Source organism: Mesocricetus auratus, unplaced genomic scaffold, assembly GCF_017639785.1.
Source record: "Mesocricetus auratus isolate SY011 unplaced genomic scaffold, BCM_Maur_2.0 Super-Scaffold_100025, whole genome shotgun sequence".
Classification (NCBI taxonomy): domain Eukaryota; kingdom Metazoa; phylum Chordata; class Mammalia; order Rodentia; family Cricetidae; genus Mesocricetus; species Mesocricetus auratus.
Genome location: NW_024429206.1, coordinates 3,334,648 through 3,355,840, shown reverse-complemented (window position 1 = coordinate 3,355,840; position 21,193 = coordinate 3,334,648). Strand labels below are relative to the sequence as shown.

Below are 21,193 nucleotides of genomic sequence, written 5' to 3'. Positions count from 1 at the left end.
TTCATTAGCACTTATGAATATTCATCAACACTTTATTCATAAGACTCTCAATAGCCAGTGTTCTACAGTTGGTGTTTTCAACCGGTGCATGGGCAGACTTCGGTATATCCACGCACTGGAATACTATTCGGCAATGAAAAGAGAAATGCTGAAGAAACAAAGGTCGATTATGGAGCCTGGTGTGGTGGCACATCTCGGTGTCTGGAAGATAAGGGGCCAACCCAGGCTACATAACAAGACTTTGCCTGAAAAAGACAGTAACAGGAGGCCAATCTTGAAGCTTTCATTCCATTCAGTCTCGTGTCTGTGACACTCCCACAACGAGCATCAGAAGGATAGCCCAAAAGCCTTGCGCTGTGAGAATGGGAAACCCTCTCTTCCCAGGTGGCCACAGCTGCCCATCTGAACACATGCTAAAATCTTACAGAGCTAAAATCTTACAGAGAAAACAATGATGAACCACACCCGCAAGGGGCCCAGCTGGGTACCAAAGGCAATTCTCTAGCTCTAACAATATGCTGTGGTTATGGCGTTTAAAGCTGTCATGGGATGCACTGGGGGAAAATGGGGGAAGCTGAGATAAGGGGCAACTGGAGACAGGGGGCACGCTGGTCCAGATCTGCAACTTGCACTGAGCGGCACACTATTTCAGAAGAAGAGGCTCATTAAAATGCAAATGTCCCTCACCCCTTCTCTTGGTGACCAGAGATGATTCAAGAAAGAAACCAGTGGTGCCCAGAAAGCAGATAAGTGCCCCTCCCCCTTCCTCCATGATTCAGGTCACCTTGGGAGAGGGGTCAGGCTGAGGGCAGGCATTTGGAGGGAACACCGCTGGAGCTGACGGAATTTCCTGATGGGAATGCTTGAAGCTGGAAAAGAACTCAGATCTAATCTCCCAAGAAAACAGAGAGCAGGGGAAAGGGAGGGATGGCTCCGGGTTTGTGTGTGAGCCCTCACAGCAGCAGCAGGCTCAGGAGCTCCTTGTGCAACCTCTGGTAATCCAGTCAGAGCCGCCAGAGCCTGGGAATTCACTGCTGTGTTTTACTGACTCCCCCCCACACCCCCACAGATGGCAGCTTCACTCGGAATCGTGTGTTAATCAGAAACACATCGTCCATATTGTCAACACTTTGTTTAACCACTTCTATAAATTCAGCATTAGTGTTGGAGCGGTCCTTGGTTGATGGATGGAGTCGTCGGCTGCCCTCGACAGCCAAAGCCCATAAAACTAAGTCCGGGGCTCGAGGCTCCAAAGTCAGAGACATTCCACATTCACCCAGACTTGCGGTGTGTGGACAACACTGCCGCTCTGGGCTGGAAGGAACGGTGGGTCCCCCTGGAAGCCAAGGAGAGACAGAGAAGCAAGAACTTCTTTCCCAGGATCCCGCACGAGTTTTTTTTTTTTTTGAGAAGTCTCAGCCCCAGAGGTTCGGGGTATGCCTAGAAGGAAGCTGGGCTGGGAGTACAGAATGCGATTGCCGTCGTCTGAAGGGCGTTCTGTAGAGCATGTGGCTACTAAATACTAAAGGTGGCAGGATCAGGCTGTGATGCTCCACTTGACTATGACAAGAAGCTGGAGCCTCCCATCCATCTGTTTGTCTGTCTGCCTGTGGTCCTGGGCTCTGCCCTTGGCTGAGAGGCACACATCTGCAAGATGCCTTGGAAGAGTTGTCCCTGTGCCCCCACTGAGCACCACAAGGAGCAAGGTGGTGACTTCAGATTGGCCTCCTAGTGCGTTCCAGCCAGAGGATTGGAGAGCAGCACGATAGCACACAACAGGACCTCCGACTCATGCTGGAGGTCAGGTGCTATTTGGGATACCCAGACGATGAGACAGAGGACGGTACCCAAGAGGGTGCTCCCAGACACAAGGAGGGGTCTGCGACTGCAGGTGAGTGAGTGCTTCTCTGGGGATCTGGGAAAAGGGAGTGGCTGGGGCCAGGTCACACACAAACTTTCAAGGCTCTTTATCCCAGTGGAGGAAACTGAGGCAATCAGTGACCATTGACAGCCAAATGATAGCCAATCACGGTGAACCGTCAGCCCAGTCCATGTTCCTGCCACCCCATACTCTGGAAACCTGGATATAAAGACTGTTGCTCAGAAATGAGACACAAGGGCCCCAGAACCGGGGTCCCCAGTGCAAGTAGAGACAGCAGGATGGAGGCCTCCCTGGTCCTGCAGCCACCCCCATCTTACCCTCCCCAGACCCACCAAGCTCACCATCCACACCCCAGCTCTTCCCAAAAGCCTGTTTTTCCAGAAATACAAGCTGAGCAAAACAGAACCCCTCCCTGGGCCTAACTGAAATAAGAACCCCAGCAGAAAAGCACTTTCTTGGAGAGCGCTGTGGAGCCTCCTGCCGACTCTGGACACATCCAAGCTGGGTTTGTTAAAATAATAATCTTTAGGAACCCAATTCTCTCAGCTGCCAAAAGTCCTTGCATGAGAGCATCGTGTACCCCCAACCCTGACCCAGAAAACTGACTGTGAGGTAACTCAGTCCAGAGGCCAGAGGGAGCCACTCCCATTTAAGATCTCTCGCTTCTCTCTATTCCTTCTCTCTCCTCTCTCTCCTCTCTCTCCCCTCTCTGCCTCTCTGTCTCTGTCTCTCTCCCCTCTCTCTCCTCTCTCTTTTCTCTCTTCTCTCTCTCCCCTCTCTCTGTCTCTTTCTCTCTCTTCTCTCTCTTTTTGCTATCTCCTCTCTCTCTCCTCTCTCTATTCTCTCCCCCTCTCACTGTCTCTGTCTCTCTCTGTCCTCTGTCTCTCTCTCTCTCTCATCTCTCCCTCTCTCTTCCTCTCTCTCATCTCTTCCCTTTCCTCTCCTTTTTCTCAGAGAAGAATTGAGCCTGGTGGCATAGGCCAGAAATCCCAGCTACTCAAGAAGCTAAGGCAGGAGGATTAAACACAAGGCCTGTCTGGACTACAGAATGAGTTCAAATCCAATCTGGGCTACTCAGTCAACCTTCTGTCTCAAAAAAGAATGAATGAATGAATAAATGAATAAATAATGAAAAACAAAGTGAGCTGGAGCTGGTGTTGTCCCTCTTACCCAGTGCACTGAGACCTTGGGTTCAAGACCCAGTATGGCAACAACAGCAAAAATACAAATGGTTTCCTCATGGTGTGTTTTAGAGATGGGCTGTCACAGATACAGTCACAGCATGTTCAAGGGGAGAAGCAAGATGGGCTGAGGCTCTAGGAAGATGGGAGCCCACAGATCTGACACCCTGCAGGACAATAGCATGTCTCCAGTTCCATCCCATGGGGACCCTAAGGGTCCTGGGGTGGTCTGACCCCATAGGCTTAGCTCAGCTGTGACAGAGGTCCATGAGCTCTGGAAGATGGTTCTGACACCTATTCTGGGTTCTGAAAGAAACTCTGTCTTTCCTGCCTCTGCCTACTTGACTGGGACATGGCCAGGCCACCAGGCTTCACATACTAGTTGTGGTTGACTGACCCAAAGGACTGTGCAAGCTAGGGCAGGCTCACTGAATGCCACACGTGAGAGCCAGGTTAAGGAAGGACACTGCCAGTACCACCCTAGGTGACCCTTGAGATCTCTTTCCAGCGGGTATGGAGGAGGGATATCACTAAGGGGAGGGATTTATATTTGTCATATTTTACAGTACTGGGGATGGAACCCGGGTCCCCGCACTTGCCAGGCCATACCAATGAGCCCCACTGAGGCCTGAGGCAGTGAGGCAGTCGGGGATGACGGTGTGGGTCCTTGCAGACAGCTCAGTGGCTGCTCCTGTCTAGGAGCCATTTACTTTCTGCCTCCTGGAGACTGGGAGACCCCTCACAGCAGTCACATCAGCCTTCAACTGAAGCCGGTAAACAAGGACTCTCTGCCTGCCTTGTCTTACGGATGAAGTACCGAGTCCAGAGAGATGACCGTGCTCAAATGAAGCCGCTTAGCTACTGAGGACTGGAGAGCCAGGAAAGGAGGCCAGGCGCCGAAGTCGCTTCACCGCGTCCTCCACACTCCGTGAGGCCTGCGTGCTGTGTGGTAGCTGGCAGCCCGTCTCTGTCCTTCTCCCTAACGTTGCTGATTCCTTGTTATGTGGCCCTGTTCTTCCCCGAGTCTCCTCTCTCTCATCTTCAAAACAGACCCAAGAAGAATCACAGGTACCATGCAGCGGCGAAGCTGAGAACACAGAGAGGAGTCAGATTAAACCCCGGACACCAGGTAGGTTGCTCAGCAGTCATCTGCAACAATTCTGTCTCTTCCCCGTGGGCGATAGACACACTGTTGACCCCACCATTTCGCTTGGATATTTTTTGCCTGGCCCGCTGGCCTCCCCTTCCCTGTTCCCCCTCAGCTTAGGATGATGCTAAATCAGAGCCAGGGGCCTGTTTGTCGTCGCAGAAGCTCTGAGAACATTTTGTGGGCACACTATTTTGAAGTTTGTGCCCTCAGTAGGATTGCAGGCCTGGGGACAGGCAACACCCAAGTCACTCAGAAACCAGAGGGCTTCCCCAGGCTCTCCTTGGGGGCACAGGGAGACTTGGGGGTACTTCTCTGGGCAGTTGGGCATCCCAGGATAGCACTGGCCTTAGGGGCCCTGAATGAGGTTGAGTCCCTGGGTTTTCAGCCTGGGTTGCCATTTATCACTGACGACGCCTAAATGCTGCTGTTGTGGTCAGTGTTTTAACAGAAGGGTATAGCTGCGATTGGATTGTATCTGTGCCTACTTGACTCCCAAGGTCCTACCACTGGCTACCCTCTTCAGCCACAGCTTCCCTCTGGCTCTCAGGGTCAGACATGTCCAACCTGTGCCATCATTTCAGGTGGAGACAGCAGAATAAGGAATGACTGCCTGGTGCCACGTACCTGGCTGAACTGTCCACTGCGGTGTCTGATCGGCTCCCCAGGGATCCCAGCAAGCCCACAGTCACCTGCTCCTGAACATCTCCTGCTGCCCACTCCCCGAGTCGGCCTCCTGAATTCTCCCCTAGAAGAAGCCCGCCACACTGGCTCTTTCTCTGTGGCTGTCTCCTGACAGTGACCACAGCAGCACATCGTGACTGTGATTACTCCTGTGCTAGAGACAGGAGATACAGGGCCAAGAGGCTGGGGAGTGCACTCTAAGTCACAGAGCCCTGAAGTGCCTCTGTTGGTTAAAATGCCAATATTGTCGAATGGACGGACTGTGGCATCATGTAGGAGACAGCCTCTGGGCATGTCTGGGAAGGAGTTTCTACTTTAGGTTAACTGAGGTGGGAGACCCACCCTAAACATGAGCCACAGCATCCTTCAGCAGGACTCCAGGACTGGATGAGACTGAGAAATTGAACTGACCACTGGCATTGGTTTCTCTGTGCATCCCGACTGCAGATGTGGTGTGGGGCACTGTCTCATGCCTTGTCTGTCCCGATGGACTGTACCCTCAACTGTGACAGAATGAACCCTTTTCTCTAGTAAGTATATCAGGCATTTTGCTGGCGTGATGAAGAAAATTAACTATTCCATTCCACCTCCCTGTAACAGTGCCCTTTAAGCTCCCTGCCAACCCCCCCCCCAGGGAGGGCACTAGTCCTCAGTCCTGGGACTGTTTGTCCCAGGTCCCTTCAGAGACTTGGTGATAGCTTTGTTCTTAGAGGAAGTGGGGGGGGGTCCGTGAGGCATATCTGGGGCATGCTGCAGCAGGGGAGGCGGGGTCCAGAGGTGTAGCTGGGGATGTGCACTGCAGGTGCTTGTTTAGCCTGGATCCAACTTAACCTGACTGCACCATGTGACTGATGAGACCCAGGGGAAGTGTGGAGCTCGGGGCAGAAGCCAGATGCCTCCCGTGGGTCTGAGCCTTCTGCCTCTGATGCCTCTAATCTTAGGACTCAACTTCCCCATTTTCAAAATGGAGAAGTTGCAATGACCTAGACATCATTTCTGTGTATGGAACGGGTGACGCTGTAGGAGAGGTGACCCCTGCAAGTCACTCAAGCATAGTGCTCCACTGTGAGTAGTAAGGGCCACAGTTTTGTAGCATTTATTTTGAAAGAACCCTGTGAACGGCCTAGCCAGTGAGGACGGCGGGATGCCGTCACAGTGTACCAGGGCACAGAGTGGTGACATGACAAAGTTGAGCGAAAGGCATGTCTGGGGGAGAGCAGACACTCCGTGAATGAGAGCTAACATTTGCTTCAGCTGTTATTAATTAATATCAACATAGACATTGCTGGCACCCATATTTGTTACCTAACATTCGGTCTAGTAGAAACAGTATCTGAGCTGCTGTCATCTGTGGACTCCACACATGCGAAGGAGGGGATGCCTCTGTACAAGGGATTTTTTTAAACAATAATGATGCCATAGCTTGATGGGTCAAACACGGGAGGCCCTGGTATATGTGAATTCCAGAGAAACAAAGAATGTCCTTTAGGATAAGTATCTCCCAAGCACTGTCTGGGGTAGACTTACACTGACTGATGATCTAAAGCTCAACAGTAACGGGGTGTCATGTGTTTCCACTTGCTAGACCTTATAACTACCAGTAACCATGACAACAGCTCCTGTAATGTGAGGAGTCCAGAGACTCCCCAGGCTGCAGAGCTGGCCTGCCAGGGCTCTTGGCCTAGGCCCTGGGCTCAGTCACTTCCTGTGGCTGTCTTGAGCAGGGCTGGGCTTCTCTGATCAAGCTGCCTTTGGCCAGCTGTCCTGACTCCTGTGTCCTGATGGGGGCTCAATATCTGGATGATTTTGTGCCTCTCCTGGCATTTGGACCTTGTTGTGTGCACGTCAATGTCTCCCTGGCTCCCAGGCAAGCCACCTGCTCTGGGTGTACCTTGGTTGTGTCCCTGGGCCCCATCTGTGGCTGTAATAGGACCCATTCCAAAGCAGGCTGGTGCTGATAGACTGCAGCCAGCAAAGCAGCCAAAACGAAGCCGTGAGGGGAAGGGAAAGAATCTGAGATGATGCAAGCCCGGCCTCGGGTAACCCGGCCCCACAGAGGCCAGCCACAGCTGGGTGTGGAGACCTTCTTACGCACATCCTAGGCTGGCTGCAGCATCTTGAGGTCGATGCCAAGGTCAAGACCAGGCGTTGAGTCACCTGGAGATGGGATTTGGGGTCCCGTGGCCCAGACCAAACCTGGCCTCTGCTTCTGGCCTGTTGCTCTTCTCCATCTAGCCTGCCTCTGCTGAGAAAGGGTCTCTAAGCAGGCCCCTCCAGCCCGTGCTCTGGAGGCATTTCACCTTGGACTTGGACTCAGAAAGCTGGGTTCCTCTGAGCTACAAGCCAGGGCTGAGCTCCCAAGCCAGGTCTTCACTGCAGCCAAGGCATGGCTAGTGAGCCTCAGCTGTGGGCCTCAGGCACACAAACAGCCCATTCAAACAGTGCTCTGCATATAGTGACAGGCTCAAGCTGTAAATGAAAATCCTCTTCCTTCTCTCTTCTTCTCTCCCCCTCTCTTCTCTCTCTCCCCATCTTGGGGGAAGGAAGAGCTCTCAGAAATGGGACACCTTGTGCCAAGGCCATACACAGCCAAGGTGGCTCTGGGGCACCCGCAGGGCTGAGTGATTGGAGACAAGGGAGGCAGAGGGGCTCACTGCCACCTCTCCAGTCCTTCGTTCTCCTGGTCTGGTCTGAATTCTATCAGAGGGGACAGTCTGGGGCCCCCACTGAGGATCCCTGTGCTAGTCCGTCTCTGAGAGTGCTGGTGCTGGGACACTGAGAACCTGAGAGCATGAAGTGCAAGGAGCCCTGAGCATCAGCCGTGGGTGTGGGTAGAAGAGTCAGGAGGCGGTGGAAGAGGAGGTAACTGCCTCCACTTCCTGGAGAAACCCTCCTAAGCTTTCTGAGCAACGTTTTTAGAGGCCCCACGGCTTACCACAAAGTCTTCATTTTGAGTCTTCAGTGAAGCCATGACTGGAGGTCACACCCTGTGTCTACTGTCCCATGAGACACACCCTGTGCTCATCTCTGGCTCCATGGTTATCAGAGCTTTGAGAAACAGGTGTGCATTGAGCATACTGAGCACACCTTTAATCCCAGCACTTAGAAGGCAAAGGCAGGTGGATCTCTGAGAGCTTGAGGCCAGCCTGGTCTGCAGAGCCAGTTTCAGCACAGCCAGGGCTATGTAGAGAGACCCTGACTCAAGAAAAGAAAATAATCCATGCCTCTACTCAACCTATTAAAGAGACCAATCTGGAGACATGAATGGGCACATCCAAGGTCACACAACAGGAAAAGGGAAGAAGGTTCAAAGATGGCCATGTGTCCAACGAGTTTATGGGAGACAGATTTCAAGGTGGAGGAACCGAGGCTGGGGAAGATCTGGATTGACACCTGAACTGGGCCGTATGCCAATGAGACGAATTACATGCTAGGTGTTGTTGTTTGCCTCTGACCAGCCCCGGTGATGGGTGAGGGGTGTTCATACATGAGTGGACAGACTCCCGGGACTGGGGAAAGGACTCAGGTAGAGTCAGAAACCTCTCTGAGGGCCACTATAGTGCCCAAGAAGAAGAAGAATGTAGGACCTTGGACAGATGGCACCGGGGCGGGTGTGGGGGGAGCATGCACCAAGGGAAGAAGCCTTCCAATGCAGTAGCCTACCCAGTGTGGGCTAAATGCAATGACAAAGGGTCCTTATGGAACCACCTAACTAGGTGGGCAGGGACCGGAAATGAGTGGGTGGGGACCAGAGACACTAAAGCTAAAGGCGGTATCTTTGCCTTCAAGGAGGTCATATATCACAGTGAGGCTTTGAGCCAGTGCAGGCATTTCAGAGAAGTCAAGACACGGGGTGGCCCCTGGCATCTCCAGGTATGTCCCCATACTGAGCCTCCAAATCTCACCCCCCTGGGGCGCACTGCCTTATACGTCACCCAGTTCCTCTGCATCCTGGTTAGACCAGCTAGTTGGCAGCAGTGGTGGCGTGGGAGATTAGAGACTGACAAAGGGGTGGAGGCTTCAGCTCTTCAAACTTCAAAGAAAATAGCAGAGTTCCTCGGGGCATCTCACAGCTTGAGGAAATAAAGCCAGAGCCAAGGATCAGATAAGTGGAGAGGAAAATAGAGTGGGGTAAAGTGGGAATATCTGTCTGAGCACTTCCCCTCACTGGCTGAGACGGGAAACAACTGGCCTAAGGCCAGCTCTTTCTGATAAATGATATCTCCCACCCTACGATTCCTTGGGGGCACTTGGCAATGGAGAGCATTTCAGCCAGTGGAGGGAGACTCCAACATGCAATGGTCCCCTGGGATTTGGAGATGTTGGCTGGTGGGGGATGCAGAACCTTATGGCACCCAAAACAAGAGGCCGGGGTGCTTCCAGGTTTCTGCTGCTTGTCCATGCCCTCCAGCCGAGGAACCGCAGGGCTGTGTATGAGGGTGACACACTCTGGCCAAGAAAGATGTCTGTACCCGCATTGCCTGCCTCTGCAGACAGCAGGAAGGGAGGATGGGGAAGCAGATGCTGGTGTTTGGACGAGTGCACTCAGTTCCCAACTCTGTGTGGTCTTGAGAGTCTCCGCACCTCTTGAAGCCCACTTTGCTCCCTGCATCTGGCAATGGGTGGCCTTGGAAAACCACCTCGAGCAGGACACAGCAGGTGCCATGCCCTCAAATACAACAGGGGTTCTGTGAGACCACATTGCCCAGACATGTTGCAGCCATTTAACTTGTGTATCTGTGACCTCCACACAGAAATGGAATTACCTACTCACATGTCCTGGATAGAGTCCTTCGTAGATGACATGCGGCTGCACAAACTCTTAGCAATCCTTCCTGAAGGTCTCAATGTTGGAAGAGAAAGAATCGAAGGCTCTGGAAGATATCCTTGACAAAGGCCCTAGAATATGCTGGATGTTGAAAAGGCGTCTCATGAATGTGTGTCACAGCCAAGGAAAGGGTGAGACTATGAGACCCTCCCAGCCTTGCTGATGCAAGGCCACAGCCGTATCCCAGCAGTGAAACCCACATGCACCCCAGATCCATACTAAAACCGTGGCTCACCAAAAATCACACCCACCCTGATACTTAATTCTGTAAATGCATTCACACTGAAATACCTGGGAGGCTGAGATCCAGGTTGGAGAACTGCCTGAGATAGAGATTCAGTTTGCAGCTCAGTGGTCAGTGCTTGTTCATACAGGAAGCCTATGTTCAGAAAAGAAAGTTTTGTTGGCACACAGACACACCCACTCATTTGCATAATGTTTTGCTTGGGGAGACTGGCGCTTAATTCAGTCTCAAGGTCTGCTAATCTAGAGCAGTGGTTCTCAACCTGTGGGTAACGGCCTAAGACCATTAGAAAGCATAGATACATTATGATTTATATCAGGAGCAAAATAACAATTATGAAGTAGCTATGGAAATAATTTCATGATCAGGGGTCACCACAACATGAGGAACTGTGTTAAAGGTCACATCATTAGGGAGATTGAGAACTACTATCCAAAGCCATAACAGGCACACCCTTATTCCTTGGCATGCAGGCTGGGGCACAGGGCTGTGTGAGTCCCCTAGCACCCCTGAGAAGCAAGGGGTACTATTGCACATGTGCTGGCATGATGCTGACGCCCCAAAAATGGTGGGGTATAGGGGAAGCACACAGGGAAGGATTTGAACCAAGGTCCAATTTGGCTCCCAGGCCTTTTGTTTAACCCTCTTCTGCAGGAGAACAAAGTGGGTCAGGTCAGAAGATCTAAGCTGTATTTTCCCTTCCCACTCAAATTCACCCCAGAGCATTCAAGGCCACGGCTCTCCTTTTCCACAGGCTGACTCAGTCAGGATTACCTCATACTCCCTGGGGACTGCCACAAAGCAGCTATGTCACAAACCCCAGGGGGACAAGGTCCCACAGAAGCAAGCCCCACCCAGAGTGTCCCCGAGTCCCAGATCCCAGATGTTGGCTCACATCTCTCTCCAAACAAGGTAGCCTCAAAGGGTGTGGTACAGGATTAATTAGTTAGTAGGAAGCAATTCCAAGGAACTGTGCAAAACTCATCACCTTCAGACAGCAGAACGCGCTAATATGGTCCCCTCATAAAGATCAAACGCCATTTCTTCAGGCACAAGCAGGCCTCAAGGGGCTTGCCTTGAGTGCAGCCTGTCCTGGCCCAGGAAGATCTAGTTCTGGGGATGTGTCTTGAGGAAGGTTGGAGGAAGCAAGCAAGGCTTTCCTTCCTTCCTTGTACCAGGCCTCTGTTTCTCAGGAGAAGGGAGTGATGGAAAGCGGGTTTGGCTACACCGGCCCCTCACTGCCACGGGTCTAATAAAACAAACCCCAGTCAAACGAGGCGCGTATTTCATTGAACGGGAGGAAGTCCATGGGCATTCCTGCCTGGCATGTGACCCTCTGTTTATGCGCGGCCAGAGAGTTCCATACATCACAGAGCAGTTATATGCTGCTTAAGTGGCCTCCGGGGCGGGAGGGACAGGAAGAAAAATCAGGCTTGAACTTTATTCCCTGTGTTTCCACTGCCTGGCTCTATGGAAAAGCCACTGGGAGTCTCAAAGACAGGAGTCCCTCCCTTGCCAAGATTTCCTCAAGCTAAGGGCCATTGGATGAGACCCTGTGCCTCTCAAAGCCTCAGTTTCCCCATCTGAGAATAGACAGGTCATTTTCAAGATGGAGAATTTGGGAGGCACTGAGTGGTGTCTAGGGCTAGTCTGCGGAGAAATTGTCACAAGGGTCTACCAAATTTCCCTGCTCTGGTATCATATCGTGGATGTGTGTGTGTGTGTATGTGTGTGGGGGGGGTGTCTTCACACTCGGAGGTGTGCAGACTGTTTGCACACACACCCTAAAAACTCATGCACACACATGCACATGTGAACCTGTGCTTACGGGCTTAGCACGCAGGATGGTGCACGTCGTCAGACAGACGTCAAACTGGAAGCCCCTACAGGAAGAGATGAGACTATATATAGAAGCCCTGTCGAAACCCCAGCACCCACTCCCACCTCCGCATCACCCAGTCTCCCTCCCCTCCCCTGCCTGCTTTCCTCCCATAGCACTTAGCACCTTCTAGCGTATTCTACCGCATGTTATTTATAACTTCTGTGTTCCACCAGGCTGTGAAACCAGGCTGGAAGGAAGGGAAGACCCGGTGCTATATTTCAAGAACTAGGTGGGGGGGTCCTCCTTTTGACCCACACACTCTCCCAAAAGGAAGTCCCATAATAAATGGGTTCTAGCCAAGCTGGAAAAGTCTTAGGAAGGTGTTAGAATGTTCAGGGAGCTGGCAGAAGGAAGAACTGGGTTCTGGGCAAAGCTGCGGGCAGCCACAGTGCCCCATCAGACAGCCCCTTCGGCGTGAGTGTGTGCATACTTGATGAGACAGAAGAGAGAGGAAGGGGGAGGCATAGAGCAAGCAGCCAGGCTGGCTAGAGTGGCTAAGGCTGGGGCAGACACTCCCTGTCGCCACCCAAGAGAAGCCATTTCCGAGATGAGGGAACTGAGGCAGGTTTGAGATAAACTCAAACACAAACCTGCCAGAGTCCACACTGGCCCCTGCTGTGACGCAATGTCCAGTTAGCAGGCACCCTGGCAATCCCAGGAGGCCACGGCTTGTGTGACTGCTTGCTTCCTACTTCCTAGTGTCCAGGTTGGCAGAGAGTCTGGTTCTGCATCACCTGTGCCTGGACGGGGAGGAGCCCTGATTGAGAACCCGTCTGGACAGATAGTGTGGGAGCCATCCTGCTAGGATGCTTGGGAGAGAGATAAGCACCAGCCCCTGGCATTCCTGGCCAGTGAGGCTCAGAGGAGGCAGCTCTGAGGAATGCCTTGCGGTTCCCCCTCTCACCCAAGCCCCTGCTGCAGTGACCTTCTAAGGACCCCCAAATCAGCAGTAACTAACTCCTTGCTCCAGGGTGGCTTATCCTGCCTCACTAGTTGGAGAGGCCTAGAAGATGAACTGCTCATCAAAGACGGCCCCAGTTGTGCGAGGAATCTCCCCTCCCCCAGAAATATGGCATTGCTAAACAGACAGACAGATCTTGTCCCTCTCTGCATGTGAATGTGAGGACAAACCCATCTCAGCCTGCCTTCCGTGTTCCAGTCTCTCTCAAACCTTTGGCTGACCTCAGCCAGCCCTCTCCTGCCTACAACTTTCCATGGCTCACCATTGCCTTCCAGTTAGCTCCAGTTCCTGCTTCCAGGAAGCCTCCCTTCCGCTCACATTCCAACCATGGCTGCCCTGTCAAACACCACTATCATTCCTAAATCATAGATAAGGAAAGTAAAGACAAGAGAGGGTAAATAACCCCGCCAAAGACACACAGCTGGGGAAAGTCAGATCTGGGAAGATGGGAAAGTCCCCATTACTGTTACCAACTACAAAGACCAAGAGAGTTGATGTTTGAAGCTGGGTCTGGACCACAGGGGACAGAGTCAGGCCTCAGGCATGACAGTGATGACAGTCATAGATGAGGTGAAGTTCTGATCACCTGTCAGGTCGTGAGCACCCTGTGAGTACTCAGCTCTTAGCCTGACTTTGCCCGCACTGAGGAAACTTAAGTCCCCACCGAGTGTGCCAAAGATGTGATAGATCAGAACCGGGACTCTACTCAAACTCCAGGTCTCCTGACCTTAAGCTGTGTGACCTTACTGCATAAGAAAGACCGTTGCCCTTCGTGGGTGTCAGAGTCTTCAATTGTAAGAAGGGAGAGTAACAGCGTCTGGAGTAACAGTGTCTGGAGTATCTGGAGTAACAGTGTCTGGAGTATCTGGAGTAACAGTACCTGGAGTATCTGGAGTAACAGTGTCTGGAATGTTTGGAGTAACAGTGTCTAGAGATTCTGGAGTAACAGTGATTAGAGTATCTGGAGTAACAGTACCTGGAGTATCTGGAGTAACAGTACCTGGGGTATCTGGAGTAACCGTACCTGGAGTGTTTGGAGTAACAGTGTCTGGAGTGTCTGGAGTAACAGTGTCTGGAGTGTCTGGAGTAACAGTGTCTGGAGTGTTTGGAGTAACAGTGTCTAGAGTATCTGGAGTAACAGTGTCTAGAGTATCTGGAGTAACAGTGTCTGGAGTATCTAGAGCAACAGTGTCTGGAGTATCTGGAGTAACAGTGTCTGGAGTGTCTGGAGTAACAGTGTCTGGAGTATCTGGAGTAACAGTGTCTGGAGTATCTAGAGGAACAGTGTCCGGAGTATCTGGAGTAAGTGTCTGGAGTGTCTGGAGTAACAGTGTCTGGAGTATCTAGAGGAACAGTGTCCGGAGTATCTGGAGTAAGTGTCTTGAGTGTCTGGAGTAACAGTGTCTGGAGTGTCTGGAGTGTCTGGAGTAACAGTGTCTGGAATATCTGGAGTGTCTGGTGTATCTGGAGTATCCTGGCATGACACTGGACTGGGGAACAGTAGAGCTCTTAGCTAGTGAGTGAGTGTGCAGGAGGAACTGGTCTGGGTCTTCAGTGATACACAAAAGGCAGCAACTTGCCAGAAGCTCATGAGGGTGGGAGTGGGGATACGCTGGGGATGTAGCTGGTGAGGGTGTGGTTCATAGGAAGATGTGGTCCATGAGGAAATTTAATGCACAGGGAGATGTGACCCATGAGGATGTGGTTCTCAGGGGGTGTGGTTGACAGTGAGATGTGGTCCACATGTGCCATGAGGGAATGTGGTCCACAAAGAGATGAAGTTTACAGGGGATGCGGTTCTCAATGGAATGAGGTCCACAGACAGATGTAGTTCACAGAGGGATGAGGTCCACAGAGGGATGTGGTCCAGAGAAAGATGGAGTCCACAGAGGAATGAGGTCCATGGGGACATGTGGTCCACAAAGAGATGTGAATCACAAGTGAGGTGGTCTACAGGGAGATGTGGTCCACAGAGAGGTTAGGTCCACAGAGGGGTGAGATCCACAGAGAGGTCAGTACACAGAGGGATGTGGTCCACAGAGGGGTGAGGTCCACAGATGGATGTGGTACACTTGGAGATGAGGTCCACAGAGAGATGTGGTTCACATGGGTAATGTGGTCTGTAGAGGGAGAGGCCCACAGGGACACATGGTCCACTGGAGGAAGACAACCTACATTTCTCTGGCCACCACTTGAATTTTAGCCTTGCCTCCACCTCCTACAAGAAAATCTCCCAAATACACTCAGAAATTCTGTTTAGCCAAAATGTCTGGGCACCTGGTAGCCAAGCCAAGTTGGCACATAGAATCAACCCCACAAATATACACCAATACAGCTACCAGAGAGACATGTTCTCAAGACTCCATGCCAGATGATTCCGTCATTTCTGCACGATGGCTCTGGGAAACTATGGTGGGTGACTTCCAAAGGTCACCAGTTTTCTCAAACTAAACTACCGATGGCTACTGAGTTACCAGTCTGCAAAGCACTCTACGTGTTCCCGCTGGCCCTACAGAAGATAACTGACCCCCAACACCCAAGAGACTTCAGCTCCCTCCCTAGAAGACAAGTAAAATAGCTATCTTCATTTCACATGATGCAGCTGACAAAGCCTGCTCCAACCCTGCTCAACACCGGTCCCGGAGGTTGACTCTTTGAGTACTAGTGTGATTGTGAGCCACGAGGAGCAGAGTGGCAGGAGGTTTGGTGTGTCCACTGGCCCTTCAGAAAACAGAACGTGCAAAGAAGGAGAGGTGGCCATCTTCATGCTCAGTGTGAAAAATAGTAATCCAAGCAGGTTAAGTGCCTATAATAGCCTGTAATTCAGAGTCAGTCTCTTGAGGCAAAAGGATTTTGTCAAAGGCCTTTCATGGTTTGATGCTCCCAATCCAAGGGACTCACTTGGCGCAAGTCTTCTGGACAGTGTTTATTATCCATGGCAAATGGTACTTGGGTTCCTTACCAGATCATGTGCAATGCATCTGGGACCACTGAAGAGTACCCCCAACCAATGGCCTTGGCAGTAATGCTTAAAGAGAAGTGGCTTAGTGGCAGAGGCAGTCCTGAGGGCCCCCAGGCCAGGACTGATGCTCAGCCTGTTCCATCCTCTGTGTGGGGAGAATGCAGTCCACCTAGAAAATGCTGAGCATGCCTTCCAGCCCTCCTGTTCCTGTAATCAAGTTGGTTTCTTTGGTGGACAGTTTCCTCCTGGAACAAAAGGCCTCCAGTGAGACAGTGTGAGGTATCTGCCTTCAGGTTCTGGAAACATCTAAACCCTGTCCCAGTGCAGACACCTAGGAGAAATGGGAATTCTCTGAGACTCAAGTGAATACCCAGTGCACATCCTCCTTTGTCTCATGAAGAAGCCATAACTTGAGAAGGGCATGGGCTAAAGAAATGCCCCTCCCCAGGTAGGATGACTCTGGACACCAGACAGATGACGAGGAACTGAGAAGACCAAAATGGCAGGAACCAGAGAAGAGTATGCCAGGAGCTGTGCTTGTCTCTGAGGAGGGGAGACCACCCACCTTGAAGGATGTCAGAGTCAGGGAGTTGGTATCTCAGAGGGGCTCAAGCCACCCCTTCTAATATCATAAGGGAAAATAGCACATATCTTCCTCTTGCAGATTCTGGGTCCCTTCCATACCCTTATTCTATTCCACATTTTGTTCAAAGTCTCTCTGCACCAGGATCACCCTGAGTTCTTGAGAGACAGTAGGAGTGAGTGGGGAGTAGAGCAAGGACTATATGCTGAAAACACTATGGCAAAAGCTGGGAAAAACACAAACAGGAAGAGAGGGCTGCCAGGGAGAGAAGCATTACTTGAGGCTTTGGGGTGGAGGTTGTCTCTTAGAGGGTAACACATGAGAAAAATGGGTATTAACAGCATAGGCTTCAGGGCATTGTCAGTCTCTGACCAGGAAATCTCAGAAAAGCTTTACCACACTTTTTAGTATACCAGCATATGATTGAATAGTAAGTGAATAAATGGATGAATGGATAGATGAGTGTGTGGTTGGATGGATGGATGGATGCATGGATGGATGGATGCATGGATGGATGGATGCATGGATGAAAAGACAGATGATGGGTGGGTGAGTAGATGGATGGATGATTCTTGGGTTGATGTCTCAATAGATGGATGAGTAGGTAAATGTGTGGATGAATGGTTAGAAGGATAGATGGGTTGGTAGATGGGCTGGTGAATGTATAAGTGAGTGAAAGCCTTGATGAGTGGGTGGGTGGAGGAATATGTGAATAAATATTGATGGATGGATGGTATTTCAGGACAAGGTCATTGGGAAATCAGTGTAGTGTCAGCTTTTGTTGCTATTAACTGTCCTAATAATTGATTTTGGGAAGGCTGGGTGTGCTTTGGTTCAGGGTTTCAGAGGTATTAGTCCTGAGCTTGTGGTTTCTGTGCTTGGGCTTGTGACAAAACTATGCCTCAGAGCAGCAGGAACAGGCCATTGTCCCCATAGCCCCTAGAAGCAGAGTGGGGGTCTGAAGTTTAGACTACTGGATTTCTATATTTTTTCATGGCTCGAGCATGCTATCCATATCCTGGAAGGGCTATCCCCCTTGCTTCATCTCTTAGGAAATGCTTTACATGAACACCCAGAGGTATGACTTGTAATACCCAAGGAATTTCTCAGTGATCAAGTTGCTAATCCTGCCCATCTCCAACTGGTATGTTGCAGTGATTTTGTTGGAGCATTTATTGCCATGTATCTATCACTAGGCTTGGAGAGGAAGACATTGGAAGGCTGTTGAGTGATTTCCCTAAAGCGCATATGAGACTGAGGAACAGATGGGGTAAGGGTGCTGAGTGAGTAGGGCAGGGCTCTGTAATGGGCAATTTTGTTTGCTAACTTGGAAGGGTTTAGAATAATCATGGAAGCAAACCTTTGGATGTGTCTATGAATGAGTTTTCTAGACTAGATTAAATGAGATTGGAGGATCTACGTTCAATGTGGGCACCATCACTGCATGGGCTGGGGTCCTGTACTGAACACAAGGAATAAGCAAGCTGAGCACCAGAATTCATCTCAAGGGGTGGCCAGTCTCCTCACTCTTCTGCTGCCACACCTTCCCTGCCAAACTGCATGTTCAGACTGAATCAGAGCAAACCAAAGCAAAGCTGCTTCTCTCAGGGGTCTTGTAAGAGACTCGTCTCTACTATAGGCATATCACAGCAGGGACATCACATGGTAATGTCTACACTGAAGTGCTATCCCATGAGCCACTAGCTCCCTGGGTCCAGGGCTGGCTTGCAGCAAGAACTGATGGTGTGGAAGAAAGGAGATCCACATGATGACATCATGTTTTATGATGGAAAAATAAGAATGAAGGCAATCCCCATGATGTGGTATTTCTTTATGTGCCGGGTCTTGCACCGCATAAAACTGGCTTTGTGCTTAGTTGTTCAATTCTCCAATGGCCTTTACTCCAGAGACTTTGATGTTGGCCTGGGCATGGCCACCTCCATCTGGGCTGTGGGTGGAGGTCATCTGTCAGAGCTGCTCTGCCAAGGCCTATGTTCTGGAGACACCTTTGCTGCAGGCTCCACAGCATGCTCAGGAGCCTGCAGTCTGGTATTTCCAAGGAGCTGTGGTTGAAGGCCGGGATCATGATACCACACACCTTCCAGCTGTGGGGCCCTAAACCTGGTGCTTCAGCTTTCTGGGTCTGTGTGTCTTTGGTCGTTACCTAGACATGGTTGTGAGCTGACCCCATAGGCTCCTCATGAAAGCACTTAGTCAATCCTCCTGAGTGTCCTAGCACATAGCCTAGAAAACAGACCCCCTTGGAGAGTATGTCCTTTTGATTGGACATTCATTCATTCATTAAACGCAAGCCCAACACCCACTGAGTACTACTTACCAGGCTGAAGGAGACAAGTATAGTTTCAGAGTACACAATCTTGACACTAGGATGGACCTGGAGGTCAATTCCACAGGCACCTCTTTAGTGCATTTTAAAGGGGAAGTATGCAATGAAGTCTGGATAGAGTCCCTGTGGACCCTACGGGCCCTTCACAGTTCCCAGACTCGTGGCCCAATGGCTCATGAAACTAGAGGAACCTTTCCATGGGTAATGCCCCTACCCAATACATATGTGTGACATCGAAGCAAAGAACCCAGATCAAGGCCATAGGTTACCAGCCCATAGACATATCACCAAATAGCAGAGGGTGGTGCAGAAAGACCTGGGTAGGGTCCAGGACCACCAGTGCTTAGCAAATCCTGTGTCCTACAATACAGCCAGCCAAAGCCCCACTACCCAACCTCTTCAAGCCAGGTGCTGTCTTCAGTCTAGTGCTGTGGAGAAGCGGTGGAACCTGTAAGAGATGGAGTCAACCTCTAAGTCCAAATTCACCTTCTCTCCTTCTAGTTTGATTTACGTCACGTATTTGTTACAGTAATGGAAGTCTGGCTGACATACAAGGTGACTTGGGAAGCCACAGGCCAGTTGCTTGGGAGTTCTGTGGGTCAGACAGGGTGGGGGACTTAAGACAGAGGCAGGCTGACCTGAGTGTCCTGCTTGCTGTGTGGCCTCTGAGAAGTCGCTCTGGGTGTCCCATCGTCCTGTCCATTTCAAAAGACTGCACAATGAGCAGCAGTGGGTGTGTCACTGAGAAGCAGCTTCAGTAGTTACTCAGCGCAGGGTCCTGGGCCCATCGGCAGGCTGCACCTCTCTAGGCCTGTTTCCTCACCTGTAAAACATGGATGATAGAATAAGTGTGCTCACCTCTGGTCTACAGTGGGGTCCCCAGGGAGTCGTCGGGGAGGGCGGCTGCAGTGGCATCTTGCCCTGCCAGTGAACTTGTAGTAGGGGCCACAACCTTTGGGTATAGTTTCAGGTGCAGACTTGACCCATTAAGGTAGTGGAGGGGCTAACTCGTGCTCTCTTGGCTTCCAGAGAGCATCAGAAGGGTGGAGACGGCATCTTCTGGAGCAGGAAGGCTGTGGCGGTCTTCCCTGATAAACACCTATTTATCGTTTATCTTGGATCTGGTGAACTCATTTAAATCTCCGCCTTCAGGGGACTACGAAGCAGGACTCCACGAAGGGAAAATCTGTTTAGGCTTCAGGTCTGCGGCATCCACCCTTAGCAGAAATTTGGGGCACCTATTAAGTGCCAGCCGTTGTTCTAGGAGCTCATGACTGAGCTGGCAACTGAACTCTCATGGAGTTTACAAGTGGAAGACAAGAAACTAGTGGATTTTCAGATCTGTGACAGGAAATCTTCTGGGAAAATACTGGCAGCAAAGACGAGGGGTTCTTGCTGAGGCCCCAGGGAGGGTGTGAGGGAGCAAGGCAGGAATCACAGATGAGGAGGGTCAAAGGCCCTGGGGTGTGTTGTAGGAAGGGAGAAGTGGGATAGCATTAGGGGCTGTGAGCAGGTTAGGTACGGCTGGCAGCCATCGCCACACTTCGAGCTTTTGCTCTGAGATAGGAATCAAGGAGAATGGAACCCTGAAAGGCCTTGCTCATGGCCAGCAAGCGCTGTATCACAAAGCTGTAGCCTAGCATCACCCATGAATTCACTCTGTATCCCAGGCAGACCCCAGACTTGGGAGTCTCCTGCCTCATTCTCTCGAGGACTAGGTAACAGGCTCAGCTCTGGGGAAGGTTTTGTGCACGGAGATTGTGAAATCTGGTGTGATTTGAAAACAAAAACAATGGACTGCAGTGGGAATGCCCTTAATCCCAGCACTTGGGAAACAGAGCCAGGCAGATCCCTGGGAGTTCGAGACCAGCCTGGTCTATAGAGCTAGTTTTAGGATATCCAGGGCTACACAGAGAAACCCTGTCTTTGGGACGACGGGGGATGGGGTGGGGGTGGGAAGGAAAGTGTACTGAAAGCAAAAACAAAAACCACTTCATGCCTCATATGCCAATCATGCCCAACGCTGAACACACAGACCCTGTTAGGAGGCCACAGTCCAGACAGGAAGTGATGGTAGTCACCGTGGACAAAGTGGTTGCTATGGTTACCTGGCTACCAAGTTATTGCTTATGCCAATCCATGCTTGGCATACAGTGGGTGTTTCTTCTCAGTGTTTGGGTGCCTTGGCCATTCCTTCCTTCGGTAGCTGTTCCAGACCCCAGCCACCAGAGTCACAACTGCTGGCTCTTTTCCCAGCTCTGTCCCTGCAGCCAAGCCTAGAGGTGTCAACTTGACTTCCCGGGAGCCAGTGACCTGCTCCTCAATCATAGCAGCTGGCTGGCACCAGCCCATTCCAATGTTTGCCTTGGTCTGAGACCTTGTGGTCCATTGTTCACCACACAGCTGTCCCATGCCCCAAACCCTCATTTCAGGCACAGCTGAATGAGGCCATTCTCTTTGCTCCCCTGCTGGTGAACATAGGAACTGCAGTC

The 21,193-nt window shown here is 51.2% G+C and overlaps 2 long non-coding RNA genes across 4 annotated transcripts; one reads left to right on the top strand and one right to left on the bottom strand.

Moving 5' to 3' along the window:
- The first annotated feature begins 888 nt into the window (after window positions 1–888).
- LOC121134015 lies at window positions 889–9,764 on the top strand. Of its 2 annotated transcripts, XR_005871015.1 has the most exons (4): window positions 889–1,891; window positions 3,763–4,192; window positions 4,795–5,424; window positions 9,649–9,764. It is a non-coding gene; the product is annotated as an uncharacterized LOC121134015 (long non-coding RNA). The 2 variants fall into 2 exon arrangements; XR_005871014.1 differs by lacking the exon at window positions 9,649–9,764 and having other exon boundaries at window positions 4,795–6,388.
- On the bottom strand, window positions 3,595–19,520 carry LOC110342609. 2 transcript variants are annotated; one of them, XR_005871016.1, is made up of 4 exons: window positions 19,340–19,520; window positions 10,014–10,101; window positions 9,661–9,803; window positions 3,595–4,150 (listed from the first exon to the last, which is right to left on the bottom strand). It is a non-coding gene; the product is annotated as an uncharacterized LOC110342609 (long non-coding RNA). The 2 variants fall into 2 exon arrangements; XR_002384733.2 differs by having other exon boundaries at window positions 9,669–9,803.
- Window positions 19,521–21,193: the final 1,673 nt, after the last annotated feature.